The following is a 22427-nucleotide window of genomic DNA, read 5'->3' on the forward strand; positions in this document are numbered from 1 at the left end:
AATCCCTGAGCCCAAATTACAAAAGAGGCCTAATAGTGACCCAAAAACCCAATCTGGTCCAGACCCAAACCTCGAGCCTGAATGTGTAACCCTAAACCCTAGAGCCACGCAACTGCCACCTCTGCTCCCACTGCTCCACGTCGCTCCAGCCACTGCCATGCCATAACTGAAGGCTCCAAAAATCCCAACGCTAGCCGTCTACGTCTCAGCCATTCGGTGAGTCACCACATAGTCCGGTGACTCACCGAAAATCAACCTATTATCTGGTCCGAAGGAGGCTCGAAGATGGCTATAAAGGCCACCCAAATCTGCGAAATAAAGGAGGGAGGAGAGCAACCACCGGCAGGAATACAACAACCAAATTATCAAATATCAAAACACAAAAATAGAGAGAGACTTACCGAAGAAGCGGCGCTGTCGGAGTTCACACGTGCCTCCACGCGCCACTATCGCGGTCGAAATACCGAAGTTATTTCTTTAGATCTACAAAAATATGAGGCTTTTTAGAGAAAAATGGGGGTCGGATTTGGTCTTAGATTGTTTCGTTTGAGGGTATATTGTATTTTCCGGCCACCGGCGGCGGTGTTGGCGGCGACGTAAGACGATTGGTCGTCGACCGGTTTAGAGAGAGAATGTTTATATACCTCTCCCAAACGGCGTCGTTTTAGGAAAGGGTATATGTTTAATTTGTACACAAGGGCAAACCCTTTCCGTAATACCCATAGTTTTGTAACTTTACGTTTTAGTCACTCAAATCAATTTATAATCATTTTAATTCGGTCTCTTAATTTTATTTTGTTTATAATTTAGTCACTGCCACACATTTATATATTTTAGGTAAAATAACCGAAGTCACTGTAATTTTAATAATTAATATTTTAATCCCGAATAATTAATTAGGTTAAATTACACTGTTAATATTCTTATTTTATGATATTTCAATTTATGACTATTAATTTATATATTTTACATTTTAATCTTACTATTTTAATTTTATTTGTTTTAGTCACTATTTAATTACAATTTTATTATTATCCTTATGTTCTAATATTTTTATATAATATTTAATTATTATTTTATTTAATATGAATATATTTAATTAAATAATAATATTTATTTATTTTCTAATATTAAGAAAGGGTATGTATTAAAATAATTAGATGTTCTTTTATGATATTTTTAAATAAATAAAATATTATAATTTAGTTTTATTTAAATTATGTTATAGGAAAAATTATCATATTATTATTATTATTTATTTAATTATTAATATTAAAGAAATGGGATGTCTTAAAATAATTAGAAGTCATTTTTTGATATTTTTAAATAAATAAAATATTATATTGAATTTTATTTTATTTAATCATATTTTTAATATTTATTTATTTTTTAATATTAAAGAAAAGAATTGTCTTAAAGTAACTAGATGTCATTTTATGATAATTTTAAATAAATAAATACCTTATTTATAAAAATCATTTTATATATGTTTTTCCTTAAGATTATCCGATCGAATCTGGAATAAGGGGATCATAAATTAAATTTATATTCGAATTCTTAAATTTCCATTAATAGAGACATTTTATAATCGACGGGTACCGATTTTGGGCGTTGTGGGGGTGTTAATCCTTCCTCAAACGTATCCGACCACAAATCCCTTTGTATTATTAAAAAGAACGAATTTTTGGTTAAACGCATACCGGTTTATATTTTAACTGATGTTTTCTTAAAAACACTTTTAAAAGATGATTTTTCGGTATTCGACCTACCTAACCCAAAAGGCCGATGGCGACTCCAAAACATTTCATAAAAAAAACCATTTATTTATTTACATACTTTTCCGCCAAGTAAAATTTCGTGCCCGAGCGAAAACCGGTTACGACATATATTCAGAAAAATTATCCCTCTTTTTCTCTTTCATGAGGTTTATATATCAAATCTCATTATAAGATACGAGTGTCAGACATAAGATCATAATTGTTATTTATAGGCATGTAAATTAGGTCAATAAATTCATTCTTCTGACAATAGATTTGGCCGCAGAGGTGTATTTAGTTCGATTGTTAGTAAAAAATGAATCAAACTGTACTATATGATGTTTTAAAAAATGAAATTGAAACTGAATGATATAAAATTTATAATTTCTATTCAGTTCAGTTCGATTCAATTTGTGAATTGTAACTGTTCACTATTTTTCAAATTCAACATAAAAAAGATAAATTTCGAGTTTAACCGGTGCAAACTGAACTCACAAAAAATAATATTATTAGTTTTAGGAGTATATTTATTTAAATTTATCTTGTAGTAAATTCAAAATTAATTTAATTTAGATCATTTTTTAATTTGGTTTGATTTTCAACAAATGAATTTCATAGAAAAACTGAAATCAAACCAAAATCATGAAATTGTATATCTAAACCAAATTGAAATTAAATCATAAAATGAAAAATGAAAACCCAATAGAATCATAATTCGATTTAGATCAAATTTCTGAATGTTACTTAATGCTCAACCTAATTAATATTCTGAATCAGATTGTTAGTTGAGGTGGAGTATGAATTTAAAACCATGGTAACTATTGAAAGAAAAAACATGAGAGTTGTTGAAAGAGAAGGAAGGGAAAAGACAAAATATATCATCAGTTAACGACGTTGGTTTGGGAAACAGATTTCAGGAAGACATTGAATATTTTGGAAATACATACACCATATTGATAGATTTGATAAACATACACCATATTCATGACCCAATTTACGTAGAAGTTGGCTACTCAAAGAAGAGGGCTTTTGGCAAAGTTGAACACAACTTTTGACTGGATGTAATAGTTTTAGTTGGCTAACTGGTTAGAAGGTAAAGTCGAAAAGTGTAGTTTGTCTGATATTGGATAATGTGGCTTTTAGTTTGTAAATACAGCATAATGATCTTCCTAATTTTCGTAGGATGAAAATCTGTCTTTATTTTTCTTTTATTGTTTGAATCCGAATTCACCGGGAAAAAATATCAGTCCGTATTGATTACAAAAAAGGATGAACAAGAAATCATGCAGCTTCTTAAGACTGGTTAATGCATCAAAATCAGGTTAACACTGCCGCTGATCCGGTTGTTTTCCTCATAAGATTCCCTACAACTGAGCTGAAGATAAAGCCATGAACTTCTCAAATTCCATTATCTGTAGAAAATAGCATGTGGAAAACACTGAGACATTATACCTTAGTATAAAAGTGAATCATAATCACTCAGCTGCAGCCTCGGAACGGGTTTTTTCATACAAGCAATCAATCAGGGTAGACTGACATTTGAGGCTCTCTTTCCAGAACAGCAATCACACCCTAAATAGAAATAGCACGGGCCACACTCGTATAGGTTGATATACCTTGGTTCCGGCCAGATTTCCTACTCGACCCTGATGAAAGAGAGCAGAGTGAAAAACAAAGCAAATAGAGCAAGCAAGACAGAAACCATCCTCCCCTTGGGGAGGAATCTAGATAACAACTCGGTAACATAACAAATCAGCAGAAAGTAATACTCACGTGATGATACAGTTGGAAAACATGGGGCAGGAATGATTTATTTTCAGAAGAAAAAAAACACACTGAACTTTTATCTTAAGCCAAGAATATCATAATCATAATATAGAGACACCAGAATTATATCTAGATATCAGCACCATTTTATACGAGTACATTTGCATTACACAGTTCATAACTGATATTAACATATAATAAGTTTGTTCAGGTCAAAAACCAAATTCCAGGTTACTCAGCATATCTTAGCATATGATGCTTATTGCTGTATGGTTTGCTGCACACATGGTTTTTATAGTTCAAGACTCGAATCAATGTATATCACATTACTTACTAACTACCAATCAATGTGATTGAACATAATGGCACCTGATTACAACTTGTTGGGTCGTACACAAGCATTCATTCATGGCAGTGCCATCTAATGCAATGGTATGCATGATACATTTATAACCATATTAACTCTAAACCAAAATATCTAGCCCTGAATCAAGCTTACCAGACAGGAGGACTGAGTGGGCCCCTCTTCTCCGATTCTTGGTTGTCCCTTGTATGCTTTCCAAATGCAGACAAAGACTTTCTGTTCACATCTTTACCTGTTGCTGAAACAGTTCCCCCCTCACATTTTTGGCCGGCTTGCTCAGCCATAAGTTGCCATTTTGACAGCATGTCATCCCCTCCAACTGCAGCCCGTGCGGCAACATTTGCAGCAGTGGCCCTCATCTTGTCATCCTCCTCCATATTTACCTGGACATTACCTACTTATTTGGATGATGAAAGAACAAAAAGTGCTTGGGAAAATTACCCCTCAATAATACCTTTAACACTTTTACTCGACCATCATCTTTCTCCTTGTTCCCGTCAACTATAGTCTCAGCATCAGGCTGCATCCACGAATATTTGACAAATACAATGTTAAGCGTAAACATACTATACCTCAATCTTATGTCTTTTGGTGCATTCATTCACATTATTAATCTCTCAGTACATTTTTAATGCCTTACAGATAATCATATCTCTAAATAGAAACAGCACCCACATCATTAAGTTTCCGCAGCTTCTCTGCCTCAGCTTGCTTTTTCTCCCATTCTTCCCTAGCATTCTGGTTCATCATCATAATTTGTTGCTGAACATCTGAGGTGAAAATTGTCCGGTGTCTAGGCTTCTCAACATCAACCTGCTACAAGAGATTAATCCTGAATTAGAAAGATATAAAAGAAAATATGTGTTAATTCAGAGGAATTGAGGCTGACCTGCTTTGATAGTCTGATTAAATTGCATAGCAGCCCATGCATTCTTTCCTCCACAAACTAGAGATTCAGATACAAAAGGACATACATTTATGGATTATAAAGAAAAAGGGGTAAGAAGCTAGCCTCTTACCAGGGACAAGCATTGTTCAACATCCTTGCTTACATTTTCAAACCACTTTTGGCCACTTCATGAGGACAAGCATAAAAAACATGAAATAGCAAGAAATATACAGCTTATAATGAAAAACAGACTGTAAAAGAGGAACATTTTAGAACAGGGAGGTGTAAATGAAAATTACCTAATTTCAGACAGTTTCTTCTGCAAAGGGATTTTCTGCAAAATAACAATTTCTTCTTCCTCTTAAACAATCCTTCTTGATGCCTCTGAAACTCGACTCTCATCCTTGGGGCCAGAAAATAGTTGCTCCTCCTCTTCCTATTTGATAGCAGAAATCCAAAAGGATGTGACTTATATTTTGGGGCCTATGTTTCTTTACATAACTACTTATGAATTAATTTTACAAAGATATGACCATAAAGTATTGTACCCTGAGATTCACTCCGCTGACAGCAGTTACATCATTCAGTTGTTCAATGCTCTGATCTCAAAAGCCTCCAGATACTTTTGCCTTCTTACTGTTGGAAATAAAAATTTAAGCAATAGAAAAGGAATCAACTGATTGTTAATTGACCTTGATAATCATTGCAGGCTATAAGGCAGCAACATATTTAACCTTGAAAGTGGTGGTGATGAACCAATAGCTTTAACCAACTTTTTCTGGCCAGCAAAGTGCTTTTTTTTAGGTGCTCTTGCATTGACCCCAGCCATGGCAGGCACAGGTCGATTCTGAGAACCCAACTGAATATCGAAAGAACGTGGAAATTTGACAAAAGAAGCAAGGTGTCGAAACAATTTTTTCTTAAAGTGTGAAAAAAGGTGAGATTTTAAAAAACCACATTAATTCTTAATTATCTCTTTTTAATTGATTTTTAATTTAAAAACAAATGCGATTTAAAAGACCTCTTGTTTCGAAAATTTTGAATTTCCTTTACGATCGAAAAATACGGTTCGAAGAGTCGCCACCAATCTTTGATTAGGGTGTGATTGGGCACCCAAAAATGCTTTGTCATTTTAAATAAAAATTAATTTTAATTAAAACAACAAATTGAGGTCTGCGTTACCAAAATTCAAGTTCGGGAGTCGGTTACGTGTGGGGAAGGATTAGCACCCCCACAACGCCCTAAATCGGTACCTAGTCGATTAATTAACGTTTTTGCAATGAACTTTACAAATTCGAACTTAATTTGAGTTTTGATCCCATAAAATAAAAATGTAAATTTAAAACATTCAAAAACACTCAAACAAATTAAATTAAAATTATCGAGTCATTTTAGAAAGATAAAGAATGTTCGATTATTTACAAATATCGAGACCAGATCTTAAAAGATATAACAACCTTTTCTCGATAAATTTAAATAAACGAACATTTCCTTTTCTCTCGTTCCCATATTTTAGGTGACAAATTAATTTTTTAAGTTTCACTTTCGGGATATACTTTTATTTTAAAATCATTAAAAGCGGACCTCAAATCAGTTATGACTGTCCATTTAAATAATTTTAAATTAAAAGTATATTACCCTTAATCCAATTATGAATATGGTCGAGTTATGCAAATGAGGCTATCATGCAAATTATGCCAAAATGATGTCATGTAAAGATCAATTAAATAAAAGGATATATTACATCTAAATCCATGCTTATGAACCATATAATAACATATGCACACATATCGCCATCATTCAAAATTAGGATAAACATACACCTTAAATGAATCCTAACTAATCATACATACATACACATAATAAACTTAAACATGGACTAAAACGAAACATGCGAAAATTAAGAGTGAAATGTCTAAAAACAGATTTTAAGTACATTTCTAATTAAGGATGAAATCGAATATACGAAAAATATGAGAACTAAAATGAAAAATAAAAGATTATAATCAAGGACTAAAATATACTAAACTAAATATATTGGACCTCGCGCTAATAACTCCTAAAAAACGGTGACTTACGAATAATTAACCCTAACATTTCTAATATAAATTCTAATTATAAACTAAACCTAATCCTAAACTCACAACCCAGCCGTTCCTCTCCTCTTCTCTATCTCTCCCTTCTTCTTCCCCACGCTCACACATTGCCCAAACCAGAAAAGGAAATCTACCGCTGCTCCATCTCTCGGCCACCACGTCTTGGTGGCTCGACTCCGTTCGATACCCAGACCAAACCTCTAGCCAACAACAGTGTCACTCATTTCCTTGAAACGCCATACACGACTGGCTACAATACCCAAAATCAGACACCCCGATCGTCACTTTCGATTATTGTATAACTCATAAACAAACTTAAATCGACCCCAAACTCTCTTATTATCACCATTTTAAAGCCTCTCGGACACTCAAGCTTCTAAGGCCAACAAGTTCAACACCAAACAACGACGCATTGCGAGGTAAACTATCTAGATCCTTTCTCTTATTACTATGGTTTTGTTTCGAAAAAATTTACAAAGCCTAATCTTATCCTTCTTTTGATATTAGAACACGGACCAAAGAAGAAGAAAAAATGGAGTCAGTATGCCCCTACTTGCATTCAAACAGTCCAGGTAAATCCTATTTCCTTATTATTTATTTCGAATGAAAACCTAAATCTATGATTCCTATGGAACTTTTTAGACATATAAAATGTAATTTATTTACTGATTTATTTGAAAGAAAAAAAAATTGAAAATTGGCAAAGAAAATGCTAATGTACATAATGATAAAGAAAATGAACCTTGAAGGAATTTGCTTTGAATTGCTTTAGTTCGTTGAAACCAGTGAATTTTGTTTCCTTTGATCTCCAAATTGAAGAAGAAAAAAAAATGGAATACAATATATTGTTTTTTGTTTTGCTCTCTACTTTCTGTAAAAGAAAACAATGAAGGTTCTCTTTTTCCGTCACAATGGTTTCTATTTTCTCTCGTTTTTTTAATCCTCTCTTTTCTGTGATCTCCCCCCCTTTAGTTTAATCCCATTAAAACTGATGATGGGTGGTTATCTCCTAAAAACAAAAAACTGCTAAAAACCGACCCTCAAACTGCTATCTTCTTATGCATATATCTGTTGTCCATTGGGCTTGAATGGGGCCTGTAATTGGTTTGCTTCGGGCCTGCTCCGACCTAGACTCGGATAAAAACGAGCATCTACAGCTGCCCCTCTTTGCTCATTGTCGTATAACGAGAATAGAGCAAAGATCAAAAGATGATCGAGTTTTTCCGGTCATGAGAACTTCAAAAGATTAAACCACTCACTGTTACTTCGGGATAAATGAGACTTGAAAAATCTTCGAATGACGGGTCTGCTCCCTCTTGTTCAGGGAGTAGAATTTGAATAATCTTCTGCTTACGGTTTCGCTCCCTCTTGCTTCAGGGAGTAGAACTTGAACAATCTTCTGCCTACGGGTTCGCTCCCTCTTGCTTTAGGGAGTAAAACTCGAACAATCTTTTGTCTACGGGTTCGCTCCCTCTTGCTTCAGGGAGTAGAACTCGAACAATCTTCTGGTGTGATTCTGCTTCACTATTCTTCCATGAAGGCTCAACTTCGAGGGTTAAACCTGAAAATCAAACGTTGTCACTCATTAATGTATGCTTGAAGATTTGAAAAAAAATTATACTCGAAAAAATTAGAATTTAAGAGAATCTTTGAGAATCCATTTCTCTTGCGGGAGCTTGTCTCGCAACAGCTAGATATGAGAATCTTCTTGGACTAGGCTGCCATCTGAACATCTCTCTTTCTAAGACCTTGAATTGGTTAATGACTCCTCGTGCACATTTTCTTTTAATCAATTAATCAACTTCTTTGTACTCGAGAACCTTCAATTTCCTCTCACATCTGATGATCTGATAGCTTGCTCCAACGCTCTTCCGAGAAGGCTTAAAATGGCCTGAATGACTTATCACCTTGGTGTGAAAACATCCTACCCGAAGGACTTATGGATGACCCGAAGGATTTAATCATCATGCTCGAAAGACTTACAAATGACCCGAAGGATTTTCATCATCATGCTCGAAAGACTTACTGATGAATTTGCTTCACTACTCTTCGGTGAAGGCTCACAAATTACCCGAAGGATTTAATCATCATGCTCGAAAGACTTACTGATGGATTTGCTTCACTACTCTTTGGAGAAGGCTTACAAATTACCCGAAGAACTTAATCATCATGCTCGAAAGACTTACTGATGGCCCGAAGGACTTCATCATCATGCTCGAAAGACTTACTGATGACACTTACTTATGGGTTCGCTTCACTACTCTTCCGTGAAGGCTTACAAATTACCCTAAGGATTTAAGCATCATGCTCGAAAGACTTACTGATGGCCCGAATGACTTAAAAATTGTGAAATTTTGAAAATCGCATTATTTGTTTTCAAAAATTTCATCTTCTCAAAACATCGTTTTTCATTTTCAAATTCTTTTGAAAACATCTTACCCGAAGGTTTTACGGATGGCCCGAAGGACTTATCATCTTGCTCTAAAGGCTTACAGATGACCCGAAGGATTTAAGCATCATGCTCGAAAGACTTACTGATGGCCCGAAGGACTTATAAATTGTGAAATTTTGAAAATCGCATTCTTCGTTTTCAAAAATTCCATCTTCTTAAAACATTATTTTTTATTTTCAAATTCTTTTGAAAACATCTTACCCGAAGGTCTTATGGATGGTTTGCTTCACTGCTCTTCGGTGAAGGCTTAAGATTGACTTGCTCCAATCTCATGTGTGCAAGTCTTTCCAATTGATCGATTCACTTCTTTATACACAAAAATCTTTGTTTTTATTCTATATCTGATGGTCATCACTTCAGAGTAATGCTTCTTCTGTGGATTAGACCTCTCAATTCTTCAGGGTATGCCTCTCTAAATGTAACTCTTTGCGTTTGAGGTTAGAAATTTTCCCTTCAAACTTGTCGGGATTTTGACATCATGAATCTTCTCTTTTCACGGGAAGATCTGTCAAAATCATGTATTTATGCATGAAACACTAATGCAATTAAATGTATCAGTGTAATGCATTTTCTTTTATGCAAATGATGTTTTCATGAATGCATAAATGTTGAATCAATTTTCACTTGGCTCCAGAGTGGTGAGCTTGATCTTCTTCTATTTGATCATTCTTTCAAGGGTCTACTTCATATGCTCGTGTAGCAACTCACGGTTTCCAACTTGCATCTTTGACAAGCCCTCTGATCTTCTTCTTGTCGTCTTTGTTTTCTTTCTTTATTTTGGAGAAAGTGTTTTCTCTCTCAACATCTTGCTATAGTAAGAAATACGACTGTGTTGCCCCATTCCATCCTTGGCTCAATTATACTTTCAGAGTTGTTCTTCCAGGACTCTGCCATTGATCAATGCTCAGTTGATTTGCTTTACAAGGTAAGCTCTGCTCAAATTCACGGTCTGCCCCTAACACTTCAAGTTGTGAGGCTCATTCTCAATATCTGCTTGATCTGAATCTTGTCATCCCAACATGATATAGGTTTCTGGTCATGCCCTAAAGTGGGTACTCTTGGATCTCTTTGTTCCCAACATATCATAACTTGAATGTTCTCATTCTCGTGTCACTACATAGTAGTGTTGTCAAGTAGTTTGAAGGCGTCTCTTCACATTGTCATAAACACTTAAGTGCCTAATTTTTCTAACAAAATGTCTTGCATTTTATACAAGTTGTAATATGTGCCCCTTCTGAATAATGAGATCATCTTCTTCTTGATGGGTAATTGACAACGTCACAAGGAAATTTTATAAGTTTCATTCTTCATTCATTCTGTTCTCTTGGACCATCTACTTCAAGATCGTGGAATACTTCATGTTCTGGCATTGCTTATTCCTTTTCTCCAATAGAGGCATAATGAGTCTCACAAGTTTCAAGGACCTTTCACACTTGAAACTGTCATGTTTGAAAATGTTTTTCCCTTTTCTCTTATTATAGGGATCAAAGAATGAAAGAATTTTATAAAATATTACCCCTTAATTCAGGCTCACAATCAAATCAAATCATAAACATGAGTTCAAAAAATATCAAAAGAATCAATAACTATTTAATTTTTCAGAGTTATAACTCTTTGACAAGTGTCAAAATTGATGGGTTGGCTTCAGTTGGCTTCCTATTTTTTAAGGTTTCAGCCAACAAACTTATATTTCTTTCTCGGTCTTCGTGAACATCACAACATGCCCCTTCTTCTGGCTTGGTATTTTAATCGAATACGGACAAAATGACGCAACTTGCATAATCAATTACTAGACTTTATAGAACACTTCTATTTCAGTTCTCTGAAATCTTCCATTTGTTCAAGCCTCGTAGACTCCTCTAACAAAGGCAATGCAGAAATATCGGTCTAAAAATGAAATTCCTGAGTGCTCGTGTGAATTTGACTATAACAGGTTTTCCTTAACTCCCTTAGTCCATCTTTACCGAAACTCCTTATTCATAAAATTGATTTAATTTACCATTATCTGGCTAGCTGAAATCAGCTTTATTGTAATTTGCCTCTATCGGGCTAGCTGAAGGGTTCATCTCATCACAAAGTCTTTGACTTGACAATCACAGTGGAGCATACACCAAATTGCCAGGTACCCGATCAAGGTCATGGTTTGAATATAATCTATTCATAAAGCTAGGGCTTTCGAGTTTCCTCTATAACCAATTGCTTTAGCGAAATAGCTCAGCTTTATTGTATATATATAATATCATCACCTTTATTAGGCTATAGCTAAATTATGTCCATAAAGCCAGGGCGTTTAACCAATTGCTCTAGAGGGACAGCTCAAGCTTTATTGTATACATATAATATTATAATTTGGGTATACGGGTCCAATTTCTTAAGCTTGTCAAGAAGAACCTGTCATAGTCTAGGTGTTGTTGAAAGTCAGAAAATCTCATCGTTAGAGTTCAATTTCCAAATAACTGACCTAAACTAGATTCACCTACTCGACCATTCCATCTGTAAGGATCATAATCATCATTGAACGTCATCAACAGAAGTGTAATCTAGTCGGTTTTGTAACATCATACACAAAAGATGCCCCATGTTGTCCGCTCCTATACATACCTGAATACCAAACCTAACGTTCATCTCCTTATGATAGAAGAAGGCTATATCGGTCCCTGCAATAAAAAGGTATGGTGTTCGATTGTATCTTCTGGGGATAAGGTCAAGGTCCTTGTTTTATCAGGTTTCAACCTTGTCATCTTGTCAAAGATTTATAACTCTAATCATTTAAAGAGTTTTTAATTCAGTTGATATTCAAAGAATTTCAAGTTGCAAATTCGATTTAATGCTTACCATCCTTAAAGTAACATGAATTTATTTAAATATCATTATACAAAAAAAACTGAGAAATGATGAAAAACAAGTTCAAACATGATTTTGCAAATGGAATAAAGCTTCATGATAGAATGAAATGATCTCTTCCTATCTAGGATGCCCCATTACCCATCTAATGTCGTGGCACTTAACTCAAACGGATGTTACATATTGCTCTTTGATGCCCCACTCGAGCTCGTCATCCACTGTTCCACCAATTCCTCTGTTAATGTCTCATTTGCCACAAGCATCTCTATCTCCTTTAACAGCGGCCTACAGTTTCCCGTAGAATGTCCCAATGCCCCCAAGTGGTAATCACAGACACTATCTTGATCATAGCTATGAGCAGAAGGGTCTGGTTGCACTTTCACTGGCCTTGGTGTGAGGTATTGACCTTCAATCAAATGGCGATACAGATCTGAGATAGGAGTTTGGAACACTTTCAAAGCATTTTTCGATCTTGGGACTTTCTTTGGACGTCTCGAGTAACCCGCTACCCCTTTTCTTTTATGACTTTGAGAGCTCTGGACGTAACATTCATTCACCTCATCAGCTTGTTCCTTTTGATCGATTAGGTTTTTAGAAGTGTCTTTCAAGTTTCCTTTGCTGATTGCATCTTCAATTAACTCTCCAGCCATCATAAGATCCTTGAAGTTATTCGTTGACTTTCCCAACATTAACTCAAAGAAAGGAGCTGGAAGAGAATCGTGAAACATATATGATATTTCTTCTTCTAAAAAAGGAGGTTGAACTTGTGCTGCCACTCCTCTCCATCTTAGGGCATATTCTTTAAAGCTCTCAGTAGCTTTCATTCTTATCCTTTGAAGGTCATGACGTTTTGGGGCTAAGCCTTTAACATATTGATATTGTCCCAGAAAAGCATCAGCTAGGTTGACCCATGTCTTGATCTGTTCTTTGTTCAAACGGTTATACCATACTATAGCTGGCCCAACAAGACTATCATGGAAGTAATGAATCAACATATTGTCATTATTTAGGTACCCTTGCATCTTTCTACAAAACATCTTCAGATGAATTATGGGACAACTAGTGCCATCATATTTCTCAAAATTAGGCACCCTAAATTCATGTGGGATGACCAAATCAGGGACCAAACTAAGTTCTCTAGCTTCTAACTCCTTGTGAGGGGCATTAACAATCTTTATATCTTCAATGGCTTCATTCAACCACCTGAATTTTTCTTCAAATTGTTCAAAATTGATGAGGCTCGTCCCTAGGTCTGAGTTAGACGCTCCAGGGCAAATTATCACTCTTGATGTACCAGTCTGATGAGATTGATTTCCTTTATCCTCTATTTTCTCTTTACTAGCAGCCTGTGGTGGTACCAGTACCTGGATCATTTGATTCGATACGCCTTGCAAAGAACCCGATGCTTGATTCCCCGTATCTTGTTGTGACCCGACTAACTGCTCTTGCAACTGATCTTGTGATCCCTTATGAGATTGTTCCATTGTTCCTATTTGCTTATTCATGACGATGAGGAAGTAGTATGAATGGATGATCTTGTTATAACTGTCACATAACCTTCTATAAATTATTTCTGTGTTTTTATAATTAATGCATGTAAAAATGCTTAAATAAATACATGTAATGCAAATGCAAATGCCAAATGCAAATACAAAAGGTGTCATTCTAGAGTGACCATCTTAAAACAACTTTCATTGAACACAAAGGTCTCGATACATCAAACAAACTTTACATATAATGGACAGCTTTCACTCCGAACTTTTCTATCTCCTTCAAAATCCAATTTAATTTCCACTCATGCTCGGGGGTCGAGTTGTCAATCTGCTTTAATTCTCTTGCAAAGCCAGCTAAATCAACCCATTTGTGAGCCACATCGCTTGCTTGTGTCATAGTTTCTTTCATGACATTGTCTCTTTTCTCTATCTTGAGTGCCGATTCTCGGAGCTGTAAACACTGCTGTTGAATCTTCCTTGTAAGAAAGTCATTGTGGTTATGAAGCTCTTGTATAAGATCACTGCAATCATCCACAATCTTCATCAACTTCTCATTCTTGGCTCTAACGGCTTCAAGCTCAGCGTCATTCTCCCGCTTGTGGCGTTGATATGAAATTTCCATATTGGCAATGGACTTATTCAACATCTGATTCTCGGTCTGATATCTTCCCAAATTATCAACAACTATATTGCGTCTTTTTTCTGCAATTTGTAAATCATGAGAAAACTTCTCAACTTGACCTTCGTACATCTTGCAATTCTTTCCCAACTGTTCAACATAATTTTTAAGTTTAGTGACCTCTATTATCCACTCATCTGGGACATTTCCTATACCAACAAATTTAAAAGTTTGACTGATCCTTCGAAAATCATCTCGCATGGCTTCCATCTCTCTGCTCAATTTATTATTTTCACTTCTTAAATGACGAATCAGAGCTTCGTATTTTGGCAAACAATTTTCTTCATGAATGTCCTCACTGATACTCTTACCTTTGGTCACTTTTGGTTCAAACTCAACAGGATAATTTGTTTTCAAACTGGGTTGTCTTTTCAATTCAAACTCCAATACTCCATGATCTAGAAGAAGTTGGACTCGACGTTTGAAGGTGGAACAATTCTCAATAAAATGTCCTTGAATCCCAGCATGATATTCACAATGAACGTGGACGTCATACCAACTTGGATATGGAGGTTGCAAAGGTTTCACATAATGTGGTGCCACTTCTCGGGCTTCTAACAGTTCATCATACAATTCCTTATATGATATTGGGATGGAATCACAACGAGATCCACCTCTCAACTTGGGTTGAATTGGAGTTTCCAGTTTTATTTCCCCTGATGTTGGGAATAGACTATCAAACACCAACGAGTTTGGACTGTATGTCTTCTTTTCATCCTTCTGAACTTCTATAGTTGCCACTATTTCCTTGGCATTTCCAAACAACTTGTTGATACGAATAATGATTGTGCGTGGTTTCTCATTTTGGCTAGAATCAGCAGGTTCTAAAGTAGTCCCTTGCGTATCTGACACCTCGAGATTGAGTTCTTTCTTTTCTTTGGTAGAAGTCTCTCTTCCTTTGGACAAAACATCTATTCTATCCATCATCTTGGACATCTTCTCTTTTATCTCTCTTATGTCCTTGTGCTCTTCGTCAGACATATGATCTTTATGTGCGCAACTCTCCACTATTTTCGAAGCTTTCTCAAGATGCCATTTCTTAACTGTGTTATAGTTTGTTTGATCACGAAACCCCTTATTCATCATGAAAACCTTTTACTATGATGACCACTCACAAATCAACACCTTTTGAAAGTGTCATGATCATGCAATGCAGACAAAGAGAAAAAAAAAACAAATATAGAAACAAGTTAGTACAAATGAGATAACAAAATGACAAAAAGCAATAATAACAAAATAAATAAATTAATGCTAATAAGAATGCAAATGCAAATGCACATGCACAAGGTGTTAATCCTAAAAGTGACCACTATAGAACAACCTTCATTTAGACAACAAGAATTCAGTACACCATGTAGTCAAAATATAAATGTTATTCTTCATTTCTTCATTTCCTTGAGTCGTACTCTTCATGGAATCTAATATTGCACCCAAAGTTATCGGCGTACTTTATCACCTTTGATGACATCAGATGTCTTTAAATTGAATCTTGAGGTCTCCATTTTTACTTTCAATACGAAGTGATCTTCATGTCTTTGTGAAGGGTATTCTCGTCCTTGGTATAATTGTATCTATCTCTTGAATCAACATCTTGGCCTTTGCCCCATTAAAGGAAGTCTTCAATCAGTTTGACTTCTTCATTCAGCAGATATCATTCTTCATGATCAGTCGAACATCTTTGTATCTCCCGGTTTTGACTACATGGTTGAGAATTTTTTGTCTCAATATGTCTAGCCTTCTCATTAGTCAATCACTTGTGAATTAACACCTTGTAATGACATGAAGATGTAAATGCAATAAAATCCAAATAAAATAGACATAGAACAAAAATGGGTTAGTGCACATAATATAAACAACAAAATAAGTACCATAAACATCAAATAAAACCTACCCTCACATGCTGGCTACCCAATCATACTTTAGTTGATCCTACCCAACATGATATATACCCCATACTTTGTCATTCACAAAAAATCCTAACCGCATGATATCTAATTCGCATGCTTGTTCGAGAAAAATAAACCTAACCGCATGATTTCTAATTCGCATACATTTATTCAAAAAGCAAAATTGAATGACTCAAAAAGCTTTTCCTTGTGTACCCTCCTCACGGGACTCTTAAGGTTCGGGTTAGGCTCGACCTAAATTCAGGCTCTATGTTTACTATATGCTGGGTTCGGTTCTAAAGTAATAGGTTCTCGAATTGTCCTTGTCGGTGCCCCCTTGGGCTACCGAACCCTCAATCATGGCCCATCACAGGCTTTAGGGGATCGAGTTCAATTTCGAGGGAACACACCTCCTTATGTCCATGCGGAGGTGATTACCATCACGAGGACCATAAGGCGTGAGCTCCAGGAGCGATCCACTATCCCATGCGGAGGTGAAAACCACACGAGGGCATAATCTCTCACTCCTACTTAAACAGGACGGAGCGGGGTTTTAGCTCATGTTATGATAATGCAACTGTGCAATGTGTGAGGAAAAGCGAAAAAATAAACAATAAAAACACTCAAAATCAATTCCCAAAATACACAATTAATCTGAAACCATTAACAAACAGAACAGTACAACTATTTATTGGTTAATCATATTATAAACAAAAAATATTAAAACCAAATAAGGGATCAAAAACCAAATTAAAACAAATTTATAACTTTCAATTGTAAAGACAGATAATTAATCGACTATTGGCCTGACTCTCTAAAAAAATGTCCCCAGTGGAGTCGCCAAGCTGTCGAAACAATTTTTTCTTAAAGTGTGAAAAAAGGTGAGATTTTAAAAAACCACATTAATTCTTAATTATCTCTTTTTAATTGATTTTTAATTTAAAAACAAATGCGATTTAAAAGACCTCTTGTTTCGAAAATTTTGAATTTCCTTTACGATCGAAAAATACGGTTCGAAGAGTCGCCACCAATCTTTGATTAGGGTGTGATTGGGCACCCAAAAATGCTTTGTCATTTTAAATAAAAATTAATTTTAATTAAAACAACAAATTGAGGTCTGCGTTACCAAAATTCAAGTTCGGGAGTCGGTTACGTGTGGGGAAGGATTAGCACCCCCACAACGCCCTAAATCGGTACCTAGTCGATTAATTAACGTTTTTGCAATGAACTTTACAAATTCGAACTTAATTTGAGTTTTGATCCCATAAAATAAAAATGTAAATTTAAAACATTCAAAAACACTCAAACAAATTAAATTAAAATTATCGAGTCATTTTAGAAAGATAAAGAATGTTCGATTATTTACAAATATCGAGACCAGATCTTAAAAGATATAACAACCTTTTCTCGATAAATTTAAATAAACGAACATTTCCTTTTCTCTCGTTCCCATATTTTAGGTGACAAATTAATTTTTTAAGTTTCACTTTCGGGATATACTTTTATTTTAAAATCATTAAAAGCGGACCTCAAATCAGTTATGACTGTCCATTTAAAATAATTTTAAATTAAAAGTATATTACCCTTAATCCAATTATGAATATGGTCGAGTTATGCAAATGAGGCTATCATGCAAATTATGCCAAAATGATGTCATGTAAAGATCAATTAAATAAAAGGATATATTACATCTAAATCCATGCTTATGAACCATATAATAACATATGCACACATATCGCCATCATTCAAAATTAGGATAAACATACACCTTAAATGAATCCTAACTAATCATACATACATACACATAATAAACTTAAACATGGACTAAAACGAAACATGCGAAAATTAAGAGTGAAATGTCTAAAAACAGATTTTAAGTACATTTCTAATTAAGGATGAAATCGAATATACGAAAAATATGAGAACTAAAATGAAAAATAAAAGATTATAATCAAGGACTAAAATATACTAAACTAAATATATTGGACCTCGCGCTAATAACTCCTAAAAAACGGTGACTTACGAATAATTAACCCTAACATTTCTAATATAAATTCTAATTATAAACTAAACCTAATCCTAAACTCACAACCCAGCCGTTCCTCTCCTCTTCTCTATCTCTCCCTTCTTCTTCCCCACGCTCACACATTGCCCAAACCAGAAAAGGAAATCTACCGCTGCTCCATCTCTCGGCCACCACGTCTTGGTGGCTCGACTCCGTTCGATACCCAGACCAAACCTCTAGCCAACAACAGTGTCACTCATTTCCTTGAAACGCCATACACGACTGGCTACAATACCCAAAATCAGACACCCCGATCGTCACTTTCGATTATTGTATAACTCATAAACAAACTTAAATCGACCCCAAACTCTCTTATTATCACCATTTTAAAGCCTCTCGGACACTCAAGCTTCTAAGGCCAACAAGTTCAACACCAAACAACGACGCATTGCGAGGTAAACTATCTAGATCCTTTCTCTTATTACTATGGTTTTGTTTCGAAAAATTTACAAAGCCTAATCTTATCCTTCTTTTGATATTAGAACACGGACCAAAGAAGAAGAAAAAATGGAGTCAGTATGCCCCTACTTGCATTCAAACAGTCCAGGTAAATCCTATTTCCTTATTATTTATTTCGAATGAAAACCTAAATCTATGATTCCTATGGAACTTTTTAGACATATAAAATGTAATTTATTTACTGATTTATTTGAAAGAAAAAAAAATTGAAAATTGGCAAAGAAAATGCTAATGTACATAATGATAAAGAAAATGAACCTTGAAGGAATTTGCTTTGAATTGCTTTAGTTCGTTGAAACCAGTGAATTTTGTTTCCTTTGATCTCCAAATTGAAGAAGAAAAAAAATGGAATACAATATATTGTTTTTTGTTTTGCTCTCTACTTTCTGTAAAAGAAAACAATGAAGGTTCTCTTTTTCCGTCACAATGGTTTCTATTTTCTCTCGTTTTTTTAATCCTCTCTTTTCTGTGATCTCCCCCCCTTTAGTTTAATCCCATTAAAACTGATGATGGGTGGTTATCTCCTAAAAACAAAAACTGCTAAAAACCGACCCTCAAACTGCTATCTTCTTATGCATATATCTGTTGTCCATTGGGCTTGAATGGGGCCTGTAATTGGTTTGCTTCGGGCCTGCTCCGACCTAGACTCGGATAAAAACGAGCATCTACACAAGGAGTCAGTCATAAGCATGCACTTCACTAGGAAAAACATTATATGAAGAAGAAAAAAATTAAATATGTGAACACAAGAGAAAGTAAATAAAATATAAGAATAATATCACACACATATATATAACTGCATGTTTCAACCACCCGGTTATGTAGGACTGATTTCGGGATGTTTTCCTAACAACTAAGGAATCTAATCAAACAAGTTAGCAAGAATGCCTCGAGATTCATTAACATATATCAAGGTAACTTGCCCTGGAAATAACAAAAGGATAAAATAAATGGGAAAAAATCCAGCAAGTCTATCAACAAACAAGTCAATCCTGACATCACATTGGTTATCCCCAGCAATTCAAGCGCATGCGAACTTCATAATTAAACAAAGTATCATTCTTAGATGGAAGATATTTAATGAATAAATTTTCATGTAAACATTTAGACAAGTGGTTCTTCTAATAGGAATCAGCAAAAGCATCCACAACCATAGTTCAATATATTACAAGAAGAAAACACAGACTAAGATGAAATTACTGGGACATTAGAATCCATTTGTGTCGGGATGGAAGGAGAAACCAAGTTAGGAAGAACCACAATAGTAGGAGTTGAGAAGCCAATTCTAGAAGACAGCTTTTCTAGAAACTCATCCTTGGGAGTAGCTGTAACCGCATTTCCCTCTTCAATAATCGAGGTAGATGATCCCGGAGCTGCAGAAAAATACGGTCCATGCTGCTCCCCCGCACCTTGATCAACAGATTCCTGCTTCACGTATGTCACAGATGACAAAGGGCCCGGATTCAGCTTCTTACTTGATGAGGGTTGCCAAGAAACAGAACTGCTAGAAAAGTGAGACATGGACCCACCCTGCAATCTATTTGGGTCATTAATAGAGTTTTGCCTCTCAAGCTTAGGCCCACTCATCATGTTCATTGCCTGGGTTGGTCATCCTACAGGATTTGATCCCAGGCCTTGATTATGTGCGATTTGTCTAATTTGTGAATCATGAGGTTGCGGCTTTAAACAAGAGCCTGAATTACTAACATTTGACCCAGTGTATGTGTGATAATTACTACTCCCATACATAGCAAAAGAAGTTTGTGTGAAATTCAAATGTTGTTGCTGCTGCTGCATGTTAATTCCTTGTACTGGAATTGAAGCACGATCTCTTTCTTGATTCACAGAGGTTGAACTGGAGGAAGGATTTTGGCTTCCTAACACACCAAAGCCGGAATCGGATTGACGATCCGTCTCTTGAGATTTTTGAACCTTGTTTTCAATGGATATATAACTTGAATTAGTCTGCATGAGGACCGCAGGAGGGGGACGATGAGATGAATTGGCAGGGGAGTTGGGGTTTTTTTTTTTTTTTTTTTTGGGTAGGAATGTAAAATCAGGTAATCATTCACGTTTCAGTCAGTTTCTGTCAGGTTAGATAAAATCGGATACATATCATATCAGGTTATTTTGATGGTTAGACTCACATCAGGTCGGATTCAGGTAAAATTAGTTCGGGTTATTTTCATATTGATTTGACATCAGATTCAGTTCGGGTTAATTTCAGTTCAAATCGATGTCAATTCAGGTCAAAATGATTCAAGTCCAGAACAATTAAACACCAAGTTAATTCAAGTTCGGATTGACTTCAGTCAAATCTCGTTCAGATCAAGTCTCATTATTGGCAGATAAAAATCAGGTCAGATCTTTTCCGGATATGGATAGACTTTAGGTCAGGTCATTTTTTATTTTTGGATTAATTATTTTCGCCTTTCGTGAACGTTGAATTGCAATTTGTAATTGTATATGATTTAGAATAAATTACTAAAAATAATTTTAAGGATAAAATTGAACCAATATGAAATTACAAGTAAATATTTAAATAAATTAAACAACATGCATTGATGATGTAACACCCTCAAACCGATGCGGGTGACCCAATCCGGTCCAATGTGTCACATTAAGGCCACTGAAGCGACCTACAATAAAATCCAGGAAAAAATAAATTTTTTGTTAAAATGTGTAAAATCATAAAACAATTTATAAATAAAATACAAGTTCAGAAAACTATTCATATATTACAAACGGAATTAAAATCATACAAGTTCCAGACTCATTACATAAAAAAACAAATATGACCCACATGCCCCCTAATTACACATTGTATCGTACTCTACAAGCAAAACCGAAGGAACTCCCAATACTGAAGTTGATAGCTGCACTGGATCGATTCTTTTAACCTGAAATTGTGAGTAAATAGTGAGCTTTGGAAAGCTCAATAATACAAAACTACCAGATAAATGCAATAGGTCATCGAGTATAAGGTAAAGCATAAATTCCTTAGCGGGATAGTCATCATCATATTCTAGCGGTGAATTTAGATTCCATTAGCTAAGTCTTCTATTATAAACAAAAATTTACGGTCTGAATGAAGTATTAATAGAGAGACATATTCAGAGGATTGAATTGGGGAGTCTAGTGTGTTCTAACAAAAAAGAGAAATGTGTACATATTTCTTTAAAAACATTAGTAGTTTAAAACATATTTTAAAACCACATTAATACGCTCCAACCAAACACCGATATGCAGTTCCCCGAAACTGCATCCATAAGGACTTACCGTAGGCCCATTGGGCGTATGAGTCAACCTAAAGGAATATCTTGGGGGTCTGAGAGCCTACCCAAGGGAGTATCTTAAAGCCTAAGAGCCTACCCAAGGAAGTACCTTGGGGCCTTAGAGCCTACCTAAGAAAATGCCTTGAGCCCTCAAAGACTACCCAAGGTCACCTTAGGTCCGCAAGGAATTACTAGCTTGATCAGGGCTGAACCTCCATACTCTAGAATCTTGCCCAGATAGTATCCCAATAATCGGTTCATACAGTAAATAGTAGATTCTATGATCCATAAATCAAGAATAATTATATTTTTCCAGTGAAAATAGGTAACCATAGAGCACATATCATGTAGTCATAGTTCATAAACAATAAATCAATACATTAGTAAATCAGAATATCGAA

General features: G+C 35.3%; 1 pseudogene; it reads right to left on the reverse strand.

Annotated features, from left to right (window-relative positions):
* Window positions 1-4714: 4714 nt before the first annotated feature.
* LOC120145933 lies at window positions 4715-20754 on the reverse strand (annotated as a pseudogene).
* Window positions 20755-22427: the final 1673 nt, after the last annotated feature.

Source organism: Hibiscus syriacus, unplaced genomic scaffold (assembly GCF_006381635.1).
Source record: "Hibiscus syriacus cultivar Baekdansim isolate YM2019G1 unplaced genomic scaffold, ASM638163v2 tig00110895_pilon, whole genome shotgun sequence".
Classification (NCBI taxonomy): Eukaryota; Viridiplantae; Streptophyta; class Magnoliopsida; order Malvales; family Malvaceae; genus Hibiscus; species Hibiscus syriacus.